This window comes from Apostichopus japonicus, chromosome 7 (genome assembly GCF_037975245.1).
Source record: "Apostichopus japonicus isolate 1M-3 chromosome 7, ASM3797524v1, whole genome shotgun sequence".
Lineage (NCBI taxonomy): Eukaryota > Metazoa > Echinodermata > Holothuroidea > Aspidochirotida > Stichopodidae > Apostichopus > Apostichopus japonicus.
The window spans coordinates 7,192,271-7,207,408 of NC_092567.1; the positions used below are offsets into that span (position 1 = coordinate 7,192,271).

The window sequence follows — 15,138 nt, forward strand, 5'->3', positions numbered from 1 at the left end:
TTATAACAGAAAAACTGAATTACACAATAACTTTATGAACAGAAAAATAACACAAATGCATTAAAGATTTCAGATGACATAACATGCTGAATCCTAAAAGAACTTGTCATATTGTGTTGTATGATCTTCTGTGATAGAATCGTAAACTGTTGCTAGACATAGTGCAATACTCAATACCTATCATCATCCTTGACAACTATATAATATGATGGGATAGGTGGACCTTGCCATAAATTACATAATATCCACTCAACCTGGAGATGTGACAATAGAAAGCCTTCATTAGCATTATAGCTCACACAGGAATGAAACTGTTACATTATGAAACAATGGATGTCTAATGACCATTAAAATTGGTCAGATTTGAAAGATTAGAGATGTCCTTGGCATCAGAATTTCATCCTCTTGAAAACTACAATTATGGTACAATTTGTAGAGATGATGCTACAATTAGGGAAGCACTGAACAAAAGAGGTCTCACAGAATCCCTAAGACACAACTTTTAGCAGTGTTCTAACTAGATTGTTCATATTTTAGGTCTTGTTTTGCAGTGATTGGGGGTTGGGGGGTCCTGGATGATAGACTTTTCGGTGAGGAAATTTCCCTTGAGGGATCATCTGATATGTCATGGAGTAAATATATCCAATTAAAAACTTGCATTCTCATGGAGGAGGGGGATGGGTGGGAGGGGTAAGAATCAGGTGGTGGACCATACAATCATTACCCTGCTCATGTAAACTGTACGCATGTCTTCAAAGAGCTGTAATCCGGATATGAAACTGGTAAATCCCTAAACAGGCTGATCTCAGGACTGAATAATTCCGGTTTACCTGATGATGAGAAAAAAAAAAAAAAAACTGCATTTGGTGATCAATTATAATGTTATTATTCATGTAAATTGTCATCACCCGGTCTGCAAGTAGCTGCATTCTATCATGTTACATTGTCAAACACAGAACAGCTATTATAAGCATATGGTATGCTACTGTACTGTAGTTTCAAAGTATCACTCAGTTATTATTATAATAACAATGTAAAGAAACTAAAGCAACTAGAATACAAATCTATAGACTATACAAGATGAGTTCAAGGTCTCATAATGCTTCCCACAGTATATACAGCTTACCTAATACCAAACTAATTGAAATATAAAGAAATATTAATTGGAAATTGAGACAAGCATTGAATCTTCAGTACAAACTTTAAGCAATACCTCTAGCAATCCACAGTCTGGTTTATATTCGTTTGTAAACCAAAGTAATAACAATGCAACCCTGAAAATAGATGGCGTCTGAAGAAAACATGATGACCGTTTCGGTCACATAATTTAGGAACCATTGGTTCACTGTACTGTCTATAGGTTGATTAATTTGTAGGATTTCTGAAATGATGACATTGTACTATAATTGATTGAGTTAAAGTACATATTTTTCTATCTGCAGACTTTGACATATACTGTTATTTCATAACATGTTGTTCCGTGCAGTCCTGTTGTGAGAAGGTGAGGGTTGGGTGGAGGCTACAGTTGTACGTCAGCTAAGTGCCCAGTGAAATATATGATAAAGAATGATATACTTTTAATTTTGGATAAACAAAGACTTAAAAAAAGTGGATCTGGTGACACAATTGTGCATGGAACTGTGCATGGCTCTCAATGTTACTGGTTTTGTGTACACCTTACTTGAATAATGTTTCTTTAGCCTCACAAGATGTGATTGTGAATCTTAGAACTGGTGTGCGACAGTTTTTCAGGAGTTTGGAGAAAAATATCAAAGAAGTAAATTAGATACAAACCCAACCATAATCTTCAGCTGATATGATAGACATCTTTGAGATGAATACCAAAGGTGGAGTTGATTTGCATTCTACTGTCCAATTTTATATTTCAAATCATATTTCCAATATTTAAGCAAATGCTAAAAACAGTAATCTCTACTGTACTACAGTCAATAAATATCATAACAAACATAACACATTAAATTTCAAGATTATATCCATAGTTGTGTGACCTATGTGAGACCAACCTAAATAAATCAAGGTGTTCTTGTTTTGTTTGATGGAGTGTTCATTACAAATACCTCTAACAAAAAGCTCAGCAATACAGACTTAGTTGAATTCTTTAATGTTTCTACAGCATTTTACTGTCCAATTACATTTCATATCATACTTCCAATATGTAAGCGAATGCTTGAAACAGTCATCTCTACTGTACTACAGTAAATAAACATCATAACAAACAAAGTACATTAAAGTTCAAGATTAAATCCATAGTTGTGTGACCTCTGTGTGACCTACCTAAATTAAACAAGGTTTCTTGTTTTTGTTTGACCAAGTGTTCATTACAAATACCTCTAACTCAAAGCTCCCCTCCACCTCCAAAGCAATACAGACTGAGTTGACTTCTTTAATGTTTCTACAGCATTATGGAATATCTAAAATGGTATTTCAAGTTTTTGGTTTTAATCTGAAGAAAACAAATACCTAAACAGAAGACTTATTTGTAGGTAACCCAAACTACTTTCATACAAACCAACAAGTTGTCTTCCAGTCTTACCATTCTAGAAGTGTCAGGAGTTCTAGAAGAATTTATTAATATGAGTCTCGGAGGCAATTTTTATTTCAGTTTGACAAATGGTTAAAACGTACCAGAGGGTGCTTAGGCAGCTATTGTGTCATGGCTCATTACAATCATACCAGGTACTGGATTAATTTAGCAAGAATCTGATAATTTTAATGTCCTTACTAGAGATTAATTCTGTCACTTGTATTCTGCGTGGATGAGTTAAAACTTGTTACAAAATTCGTTTAGTCAGAGTGAATGGAGGTAAAAGAGTATTCCTTGATGTGAGATGCTATCCAAAAACCTACCAAAGGTTGTTGAAACATTACTATCACTGTTCTATATACTAACCATTAATGTGATGACCATCACATGGAAGAAATATCAGATGATGAAACATTCATTGTCCTTGTCAGCACAGTATGAACGTGACTCCCATCGAGAACTGGTAACTACAGGTGGAAAAGGTGATCCCATAATAGCTCGCTTCATATTTAACCTAATGAAGAGAAAAGAAAGTGATGTGAATGAGATTTAAGTCCTAATTATAGGAGACATTGAGAATGTCAATCAGAAATAGATACGTGAATGTCTCTGGCTAACTACCCTGTATACATGGACAATCACAGAGAAAAAAATACAGAGGAAGGAAAGTACACTTCAGTTTCCAATAACCAGGTATTAAGTGTACAAACAATTAGCCAGTTAAGCATCAAACTTGAACCGGATTGTCCGTTGTTTAGTGGAAGTGGCATATAAAGGTGTGGTGCAGTGATATAAATGAGCTCCCAAAGGAGAGTCCAACCTCACACAAACCCAACCATGCATGGTTTGGGCTTGACTGAGAAATGTGTGAGATTTCGCACCACTCTTTCGTATTGAGGACAGAATGTCTTTTGAATTTCCACTCATTAGGAGATACTGTAATTGTATCTAATTTAGTGTGTCAGCTTTGGTGGATGTGTTTTCATATTATTTTTCTTTATTTAATGGCACCAGGCCCCTGGAGATTGCATTGGCTACATTGACCTAGTTACACAACTCTCGGGGGTCTCTTTCTAGATTTTAGATCACCAAAGGTTATAAAGTACCCTGTTCAGCTGGTCAATAGCCATACAATATCGTTAGTTCTTTCTAAAAATTTGGCAGATGAAGACACTTCTAACCTCAAAATTTTGAGTTAAAAGTTTTGAGAGATGAAAAAGTCAAAATTTTGACTTTTGAGGTGAAAATCTTGAGATCAAAATTCCAAATATTGAGAAAGCAAATTCAAAATTTTGAAATTTGGGGACACTTATATATTTTTTTAAGCCACCGTACTTTCAGATCAGTTTTGAGACCAATTAGATTTCTTAAATCCAACTGCAGTGACTGGCTCAGCAATGTTTAAAAATTAAAGAAGCATAAGTGACAATTCTTTATTCACAGCTGTACATTCTCAGATTAGTAGAAAGTATTTCCAATTGTGTTTATAGTGTTTATAGTGGCTGGACTTACAAGGGTACTGCAAAGCTCTCCAAATCTTCAGTACAGTATTTTCACATAGTTACTGGAATCTGCATTTTGAGCACATGAAGACATGTCAGTAATAGAAACACTCAATCTGATTTTACTCTGTGGAATATATAGCTGAGCCCTGGCCGGGTGCTGGGGCTTCAGAAGAGCTCTGTTACATCTCTTCTACTTCATGTCCTCTTGTACTAAGTATGAAGCATGTAAATACATGTTAGAGAGAAAAATGTAATTTCTATGAAGTATAAATCTAAGCCCTGGTGGGAGTCCCTGGGGACTTTAGCTGAGGCATTTTCACTTTTCAGAAATTTAATGTTCTCTGATAGTGATTTTGCAGACCAAGTGGAGCCTATGGGGGAGGGGGGGGGCCAAGTGCTCACCACCCTAATGCCAGTGCCTGTATATGTTTAAATATGTTTATGTTAAATGGTAGTTAGCTCTCAAATATGCAAGGAAGACATGTTATCACGACATGATATTGATAAAGAGTGGCAGGGAAGTTTAAATTCCTTAACCATGCTTGCTAGCCATCAGTTTGGTGAATCAAGTCACAACAACCAGATTTACTTCATTCTTACCATTCCTATGGAACTCTGTGCATCAAGAAGTGTAGGATACTGGAAGAAGCTTGATAGGTTCATACTGTAGGTCCTGATCTCCTCTATCAAGTACAGTCTCTGTCTTCATAATTACTAGAGGGTTTCTTCCTACCGTTGAATTATTACATCATGGAGCCGTCAGACTGAGCCTCAGTGATTTCTAAATCAAAAGTGAAACACTAAACATGAAATCAAATTAGTTATTCAGATATTTTTAGACTTCAGAAACAAAAGTATACTCACTTACAAAGAAAACCCATGGTAGCAGTTCCACTTTGATCCAATCATTGATCATTTTATGTTAGTGATTAGTGTTTGGTTTCTGAAGCTTTTTGAAAGTTCTTAGGAACTTTTGCATTCAGATAGCAACGTGACACTACAGCAGTCTTTGTGAGCAATCAACTTTACATGTTAGTTGTAAAAGACCCCTACACCTTTAGTAAGTAAATTATGTAAAAGTGCATATAATTGATTTGTGATATTGAAGCTGAAGATACGTCAATAGGAACTGAGCATTACCAGCACAAACCCTGGAAATTCTGGATATGTTCCAATAATGGGTTGTCTTGGACCAGCAAGGGAAGTCTAAAGCACTGCAGTATTATGGGTGACAAACTACAAAAATGTTTGTATATGATATGGGATATTGAATCTCAATCTCTGGAAAACCTTGCACTTCATTTGACCTTTACTCACTGGCAGGTTAGTACTTAAATCTACAATATACCAGGAGAGGAAACAACTCCAGAGTACTTTAAGAGTAGGTTTTTATGACTACATAGTTTGAATAAAGGCCGTGGCTATTCTTACGACTAGTCGTAACAATTATTTATAAACTATTCTTACGACATCGGCGAATTCATGCGAATTAAAAGTAAATAAAGCAACTGCGCATGTAGTAGGGGTAACCCTAACCCTAACTCTAACACTCAATCCAACCCTTACCCTAAACCTAACCCTAACCGGAAATTATTGTTTCTCCTGGTCGTAAAAAAAGTACTCCTAGTCGTAAAAATAGCAACTGTGCATGCGCAAACGGGTATTATTGTTACAATTAGTCGTAAGAATATTTAGCCACTTTGTTGAATAAAACCTTTCAGATACAGTAGTTGGATGATCTCGCAAATGTAGAACACTTCCTCAATAAACTAATGTGATCAGTATTCTGAGGGAGGAAACCCTCTCCTTCAACTTGTAACCAACTAACAGGCTAGCATCACCATATTTCAGCTAGTCCTACATTGTGCTGATCCTAGGACACGCTTTATGCTGGCATTGCGAACTTTTGAATGTTGTCATTAAAACCATTGGACTAGGCCATAGTTAGGCTGCACTTTTCTTATATGACTAAAGAAGACCTAAGCCATAACTTCAACGTTATGATGTCCCTGTCCTTGTAGGTACATAGCCTAACAATATGAAAGGAAAACACGACATACATTTCTTCTTTGACAATTGCAATATACTTAGTCTGTTTCTTTCAGTATCACCATCTGGAATACAGTATATTGCAATATCTTCATATTAGTAAGCCAGTACTGTAGCTTCAGGGAATCACGTTAAACAAACAGAGAAGTACAAGTTGTACAACCATACTACCGTTCTTCAAACGCGTTGGTTTGTTTAGATTTTGAAGATGAGACTTGTTCAAGTCGTTTCATTGGCCACGAGGGAAATACCCCTCTTTTTCAGATAAATGATCAATCTTCCAATTCAAATAATAGCAATCAGTGGCGTGGCTACGGGGGGCGTGGGGGCGACAGCCCCCTATGAAAGCTCGTCGCCCCCCAGTCGCCCCCCCCCCCCCAATGGGATTTTGGGTGTCGAAAAAAAATTACATGTGCGAAAAAAATATATCATTGGTCTGAATGGTCTCGAATCTCCATGATGACCACTCATGAACGACCCTTCGACCGCGGACCGGCAGTAGGCTATAGTTGCTGAAAACCTGACGTGACATAGCTCATAGGCCGAGAAGTCTACAGTAGTCGCACTGTACTGAAAACGCATGTTAACGACCGTCGAATAATATAATTCTTGCTCTACAAGACTACAGAACACATAATGTTTACTACTGAATCTGTGTGTTCGACTGTTCGGGCAAACTTTGCCTTTGTCACTCTTTTTTTTAAATATCCATAATCCCTAACATGCAAATAAATACTAATACAAACAGCCTATCATTATCTTGTAACCAGTGCGTATTAACTGATCAAACAAGCTAGTGAGCAATACTATACCCTTATAAAAAGGTGGTCTCCAGGTACTTGAATGCCAAAGAAGATGTTAATAGGTAAAAAATGCTGACATCATACACATGTTTCTCACATCATTGCTCGCGTCATTGCCTCAATACCCTGTTACATTTTCAATCTGGTTTTCACTTCTGGGACGTACCCTGATGCTCTTAAAACCACTAACAACCAAATTTTCAAGAAAGGAGGCAACACTATCATTGAGAACTACCCCCCCCCCCCCCCCCCCGACGGACTCGAATGGACTGCTGGCGCCCTTTTCAGCTTTTTAAGCATGTTTTACTTCGCCATTATTGACTTTTTTATTTCACTCTCATCTACCTATTGACATTTGTCACATTTTTTTGGTGTAGTTTACTGACAAAATGCTCTAACGTACGGCGGTATTTAATTTATCGGCACTTAATTCTGTTGTACGAAACTCTTTCCAAGAACTGTACGGGGTTTTCGATCTATTTTTTTCGAAAACATGAGCACTGACAAAGATACCACGGGGATTGTGATGAAGCGCATGTACTTTCAACACCCATATAAACTTCCACTTGTCACAAATGTCGATGACACATATTTATTCTTCGTTTACCTCCAATTAGCAAGGCCCGGAAAGAGTCATTTCCGGCAATCTAGGGAAAATCTTTACTCAAAAAAAATCTGTACGCTCCGCGCCAACCTGTGGTGGCGCTCCGCTTAGATAGTGTCGAAAGCCCCCCTATAGGCCATTCTCGCCCCCCCCCCGACCAATACCCCTAGCTCCGCCACTGCCGGCCAATCAGTCTATCACCCAAATAATATTTTAGACGCAATCTAGTTCGGTCATTTCAGTATGTTACTTGGCTGAAAGCCCAGTCAATCTTTCTTTATTTTCCACACGCAATTTTCAGATTTGTCGAAAACTGTCAATGCCGGTGTCAAACTCACAAAAGATTTGTCATGATATTTCAAAGTAACTTACCAGATTGTTTTTTTTTTTCTATTTCACTAAACTCTTTGATGACCATATCATAACATGGGATCTCAAAATAAAGGATGTTGAGAAAACTTTAGAGCACCTAAGAAGGCCTGGGAAGTGTCATTTCCAACGATCTGGGAGGCCCTTTTAGCTAAAAATTTTACGGTACGCTGCGCGCCAACTCATAGTGGCGCTCCGCTTAGATAGTAACAAAAAAATGGTCAAGCCCCCCAGAAAATGTTCAAGCCCCCCAGCGCCCCCCCCCCCACTGAAAAAAATCCTGGCTACGCCACTGATAGCAATTTACAACAAAATGGCAAATTCCTTGTATCTAGGAGTGAGGTCTTCAACATTATGCTGCGAAATGTCAATTCATCATTTTGCACCTCGATAATTTTCTGGTAATTTTGCGTTCATAGAATCTTCTATAGCCGCTTGAAGTGTATACGTGTTATGGGTCGTAGCGTATAAGTCTTATGGAAAAGACAAAACAATACTTAGTTATTACACTGCAACTCACCAAATTACAATTTGGACGGCATCTTGACTATTCACAACAGATCTTCCGAAGTCCAAATATAAAAGGGGTCCGGCACTAAATATATAATAAAAACGCAATATGCAAATAATGAAAATATTTTGATGGTCTTGACCATTCCAGTAAAGCAAAGATAAGGGGCTAGTGTAAGTTCCAAAGAAAAACGCGTACTACCGCCTAGCGAAATCTATCGTGATAGTATTTCGTCACTACAAGTGTCACCAAGACAGCATGAAAATTAGACATGTTTGGCACTTTTCAGGATATTGTTTACTACGAGCTCACAAAGAAGTCAATATTTTATCATTTCTAAAGACTTTTGAAATGACGAGATGAAAGTATTTTGGTATTTCAACATTAATCAGAAAATTTCTAAATTATACACTTGGATAGAAGTCGGGGAGGGGTGGGAGGGGGGCAATGTTACATTCAGCTGAGAAGAAGGCCACTGCTACGAGTGTACACCCCTCCCCCCCCCCCCCTTACGACTTTACAAAAACATTGTTCATAGGTAAAACTGCATGGTGTATGGAGCCAATTTTAGACCTAATTGGTGGTCTAATTATGCCTCGGGGTGCACCAGTTAACATCAATTTTCAAAAAGAATTCAGGAGACGGGGCTACTGAGATTTGCCTTCAACAAGCCAACGACCACACCTCCGCCATTTTTAAATTCTCTAGCCTTTCCATAATAGTGTAGGACCTACCTAAGTCAGTTGGGATTTGCTCCCCCCCCCCCCCTTGAAATCCTATATTAAAATGGGGGTTGAGAAGGGGTCCCATTCTCCTAGTCCTGCAAACCGATTTCAAGTAGTAGATAACCAATGCATCTGCCATTAAAATCAGTTACATGGCTACATGAAGGTAACATGCAATAATGTGTACCTCTTTGTCAGGCATTATTGTATATAGGAATAATATACTGGTTTGGCAACATGTCCACCCAACGGCTATTTACAGAATAACTGGATGCGAGCAAGACTGCATTTTCTGATTTTTTTTTTTATGCAATTATACAATAGTGATTTTAACATCGGTCAGTTCAGTTCTTAAACTTCACACTAGTATTTTTTAGCACAACCTTAATTTAAGTTTAGACAAAAATTATAGTCTAATTACGCCCCAGAATTGTTTCAGTCGGAGGACTCCCACAACCCCGTACATGGAATTGCATTCAACGACTACTCCACAGCAACAACATCAAAACTTTCGGATCCACATATAGTCGGACCATAAATGTTCGTTCCCCTTCCTAAATTGATCGGGAGAATTTTGGAATGTGAACCCACGTTACTGGGTTCTAAACCATACAGGAGAGTCGATCCGTTTTCAGGATTGGAGAGGCAAACTTACCGCTCATGCACTTAATCAGAAATATACACAAATTAGCCACAAGATGTACCTCCTCCTTTATGTTCTACACCCTTCCCCATATCTATGTAGACATGTGACAAATCACTTGATTGGCGTAGGAAGGGAGCAAAAAATGAATTGGTTGGGGAGGGGGTCGGGGGCATCCCAATTAAGTAAACAATACACATTTTGTCATTATTGTGACCCACATGGAACACTGAAAAATTTCAAAATTTCCATATCAAAATTTTAATTATTTTATCCCGAAGGTTTTGAATATTTCTGGGAATTTCAACCCTTTTTCAAAATTGAAACCCTTTTCTTGAAAATCAAATTTGTCTTAAAATTGCAATCTGTAATATAACCGAAATTCTCAACATTAAACTACTTTTTCTAAAATTTAGAACCTCTTCGATTGATTTCGACCTCTTTAATTCCCTTCGTGTAAAATGTCGATTTCTTTTTGTTTTAAATTTAAACTATTGAAATGTTGACTTCTCAAATAAAAATATTAGCGTTTTATCTCAAACTTGTACGTTTCTCTCGAAATTGCCATTGCATTTCTCGAAATCAAGATTTCTTTCTTATGCAAATTTCAACTATTTTTTCTCAAAAAATAAACTTTTCTTGATGAGGATGGTAATAAGTAAAACGGGAGAAAAAAAGGGGGGGGGGGCTACATGAATTAACTATTACAATTATTGGTTAAATGTCGACATAGTATTTTGATTTGAGCAATTACGAGGTACGTGAAAGACAAAACATCGTTTGATTGCCTTAAACTCTCTTTGCTGGTGCAAAGATTTAGCTAAATAATCCAGCATTGACATGGAATGGAATTAATTACAAAGGTGGTTGAGTGGGGAGGGATGAAAAAAGTCGTGTAGTTACAGGTGCGTATCCAGGGGGGGGCGTTTGGGGCGCGCGCCCCCCCCCCGGGTAAGAAAAAGAGAAGAGAAAAAAAGAGAAGAAAAAAGGAAAAAAGAGGGGAAAAAAGAGGAGGAGGAGAGGAAGGAAGGGAAAAGAAAAAGAAAAAAGAGAGAAAAAGGAGAAAAAGAGGGAGTAAAAGCAAAACGCGAAGACACCGGGAAGAGAAAGAAGAACAGTGACATCATTACAGCGCTGAAGGGTAGCCAGTGACGGATCAATGATTTCGTAAAAGTGTGACTCACCCTACCCTCACACCGACAACTCCATTTTTTGACGTTTCCATTTTCCTCTCTCACTAATGATCTATATATATACTATATATGGTCTATCATAACGCGTGTGTAGAATTGTGCTATGAAACCAACTGTGGCTGGTCTCGAACTCGACCGTGTCGTCGGGGAACATGACGCATTTTGGGATGGGGGCGACCGCCCGCCCCCCCCCCCATTCAGCATTTTTTTTAAATGATATCGCTAAGTAATTTCAAAATAGAAAGTGCTTAGAGGCAACTAACAAGGCCTGGGAAGTGTCATTTCCAGCGATCTGGGAGACATTTTCGGCCAAAATTTGCTTGTACGCTTCGCGCCAACCTATGGTGGCGCTACGCTTAGATAATTTGCCTACAGGCTTCGCCTCTCCCTTGGCAAATTCCTCGCTACGCGCCTGTTCGAATTTGTAACGCAAACAGCAGATATAACATCATATCAGTGAGCATGAAAATGGCGTTCCAGGATGAAAAGCCTCAAAACTGTCCGACTTGCCTGAAAAAATAACCAAAAATTTTCGCGTGCAAAGCGCGCGTTCAACGTGTTCTTGTCAATATCATATAAGCAAGTATCGGTTATTACATCGCATGCCATCATGTACCGTACGGTCCGTTCAAATTGCGCAGTATACCGCGGGATGCTAATGTAAACAACGACATGTCTCATGTAGATGTATAAAAAGCATGGAGGTCCAATTATGTCAAAACTCTCTTTTACATTAGTAATGGCGAATTAGGGCCTGCACCCCCGCCGCGCAGTGGCGGAGCGTCCATATGGTCAGGGGGCGGATGCCCCCCCCCCCTGACGGACTCAAATGGACTGCTGGCGCCTTTTTCAGCTCTTTACCACTTTTTACTTATTCGTGATTTTTGACTTTTTTATTGCGCTCTCATCTACTTATTGACATTTGTCACATTTTGTTGGTGTAATTTGGCGATGACACCTTATTCTTCGTTTATCTGCAAATTAGCCAGGCCCGGAAAGGGTCATTTCCGGCGATCTAGGGAGTATCTTTACTCAAAAATTTTCTGTACGCTACGCGCCAACCAGTGGTGGCGCTCCGCTTAGATAGTGTCGAAACACCCCTTCAGACCATTCTCGCCACTCCTGACCAATACCCCTAGCTCCGCCACTGCCGCCGCGCCTCCTACGCCTATGTGTGTAGTGTTCGGTTTCGGAAATATCTGCTATTTTTTCATTTCCTTCAACCAAGTTTTATAATAGCCGTTATTACAGGTTTTAATATTTGTACATCAATAAATTAACTGTGTCTGAATTTTCGAAAATTTCTGACCAACATTCTACATCACACTTCCCTCTACTCGTGCAATTTTGACCGGTCTGTTAGGGGTTGAAGGAAGTTTTTTCTATATTGCATGTCCATAGATGAAATTTTGTACAACATTATGGCTATGTTTTGAAGTGAGTTTATTCACGAGAAATGGGAATTTTCAAGTTCTGAACAAATATGGGGCTTAAAACCTTGAAAAGTGGGGCTGACGGGTATTGTGGGCCGGGACGTAGAATCACCTACAAAGCAAAGACCCACAGGAGATGCGATCAGGTCGAACATGATGTGTGCCGGGTTGACAATCTTCTAAAAGGTTATGGATGGAAAAAAAAAACTATTAGGAAATACTTGGTTCTCAGGCAAAAGGTGTACATCTGGTTGGTCATTTCAAGCCCGAGAAGTGCCGTTTCCGGTGATCTGGGGGGTTTCAAAACAAGAAATTTTCTTGTACGCTGCGCGCCAACCGATGGTGGCGCTCCGCTTAGATAGTAATTCGCGCCCCCCGGGTTTGAAAATCCTGGATACGCGCCTGAGTTACATTTATTCCGATAATTTCATGATGATTTAGTGAATATATGTAAAAACAAAAATTTAACTTGACACAGACACGTTTTGTCTGCGCGATGTGTCTGCAAGATGTGTAGGACGGAGCAAGGCTGTTCAATTTATGTTATTCCATGTAGGTTTTATTATTCATTAAACATGTACTCTTTAAATCATTTGAAACAGACGGTATTCAAACTTTTGTGTTTATTGCTTGTCTATGCATCCACTAGCAGATAATAGGGTGGGGGAATGTGTACATGAAATGCTATTTGCCCAAATTTTAACCGGTGGTGGGGGAGGGGGAGGGGTGCACGGGAACTAACACCCTACCGCTTAGGTAGAAATGTCAATGATAGATTGATCTAATTGATATAGGTTGTGTTGTATTATTTACTTCCTCGACCCCTTCCTTAAGACATACCCAATCGACGTCAGTTTTCAAACTGTCTGTTTTCACCGGGTATGTATAACGTTACATCTCTCGTACATTTACTTCTATTGGCGCCAAAATGTATGTTACAAATTTCAAACATCACCCGCGAACAGCTGGAAAACACCTGTATATGCTATTGAATACCTGTTCACATCTAGTATCTATCACTGACAACGAATGTTTTAGTGTTACATTAGTGGAGCTGCAGAGTACGTATTATATTCGTGGGAGTTGTTTGTTACCATTGACTTGTTGGTTAATAAGATGGATTATTTAATGGAGAGGAACCACTGTTAATAGTTAAGACAGCGTTCATTGATAAGTGAGATAATTTGACGGTATGGTATAGAGGCATAGGCTAGAGGGGGAAAGCGGCCAGGCCAAACTTAGTTAGGCTATAAGCTAGACTAGTAGTAATAAAGTTAGGCTATGCTAGAAAACTCACTCATCACCTTCGAAAAACTATAATTATCTACTTTTAGCGAGAGGACATGCTTAGCAAATCTAACTCATAAATAATAGAGATCTTAGCCTAGTTGCTGACTGAATATCAGAAAAGTCCAAGTTAAAGCTTATCTTAACTATAAAGGAATTGAATAAAATACAATCGAGACACTGAGTTTTCTTTAGGGATCTTAAATTAAGCGAAGAATGAAACCAGCGATTAACATTCTAGGTGTACTGATGCCTAACATTTACTTCATTCTAGCTAACAAAATGTATCAATAGACAAACTCTAGAAACTTTGTTATTCCTCAAAAAAATTTAAATCACAGAAAATGGTTCAACTCGATTTTAATCGTACATAACATAGCCTTATACGCATTAATACAAGTCAATCTATAACATTCCAAAATTATCATTTTAATCACCTAACTTATTAAATCTACCAGGTCGGACATTTGAGCCACTTGTGTGAGAAACCTGCAGCTTTTTTACCGAGCAGGCTAACTGAAATAATGTTATTTAATAACTGATTAGTTGAATGACCATACTCCTGCCAATATACCTGACACTTTATATGAAATATACCTTTGTTAAATACTGTATAGGGCCCAGAGCTTTGAGCCTCTATAAAACAGTTTTCCTATTAAGTCTAATAATAATCAAATGCAATACATAGTTATTAAAAGGAATCTTTCGTCCATGTTTTTCCAGGAGCAACTAGATCGTGGTGTTCTACTGACAGCTGGTTTATCTTAATTTTGCCCACATAATTATAAAAACTGTACGTCATTTCCAAGCCAACAGACTTATGGCCACATGATGTTTAAAAAGTAAAATGGTTTTGAATTGAAAGTGCGCCACCTATTTTACCCTGCTGCAACTCTCAATAGCAGAAGTTCGCCAGAGCCGTAGCTCAAACGTTAAATGTTCCGCTAACTGTTCACACCCGATGAACTCCATGTAACAGAAGATATTTCAATGAAGACCCAATCAACCCGATTAAACTTAAAAGTAATAATTAATTAGTATAATTAAACCCTCAAGGATATGATGTGTTTACAGATAACAATATTATTTGTAAAAAAAATATATATAATTAGCGGATGGTACTATTTAATTGGAAGAAACGATAAAGTTTAGAAAGTTAAAATCATAAGCAATACCCAATTTAGGAATATCTACAAACACAAAGAAAGAAAAATGTTACATTTCGAAAAAATCTACTAGAAGTTATGTCACAATCAAACCGTAACTTAGGAATGAATTTGATAATTAACTAATTAAACACAGATGGACATCATCTTTAAACAAATCATATTAATTAGAAATAATCATAATTCAAGCAGAATAGTCGGATTTGGATCAATAATGAAATAATTTGTAAATTAAATTTTGAGTTTAAGCCTCGTCAACCTTCTCTCTGGAAACTTGAATTTGATCTACCGTACATCTGCTTCTC

At 38.0% G+C, this 15,138-nt stretch overlaps 2 protein-coding genes across 4 annotated transcripts in view; one reads left to right on the forward strand and one right to left on the reverse strand.

Annotated features, from left to right (window-relative positions):
- Positions 1-4,364, reverse strand: part of LOC139970082 (uncharacterized) — an 892,672-nt gene extending 888,308 nt beyond the window's left edge. The window contains exons 1-3 of the transcript XR_011793943.1: positions 4,058-4,364; positions 2,912-3,059; positions 725-830 (exon numbers count right to left, since the gene is read on the reverse strand). The gene's annotated coding sequence lies outside the window, so the exon portion shown is untranslated. The remainder of the gene's footprint in view (positions 1-724; positions 831-2,911; positions 3,060-4,057) is intronic.
- Positions 1-15,138, forward strand: part of LOC139970035 (NLR family CARD domain-containing protein 4-like) — a 545,770-nt gene that overhangs the window by 380,787 nt on the left and 149,845 nt on the right. The window lies entirely within an intron of this gene.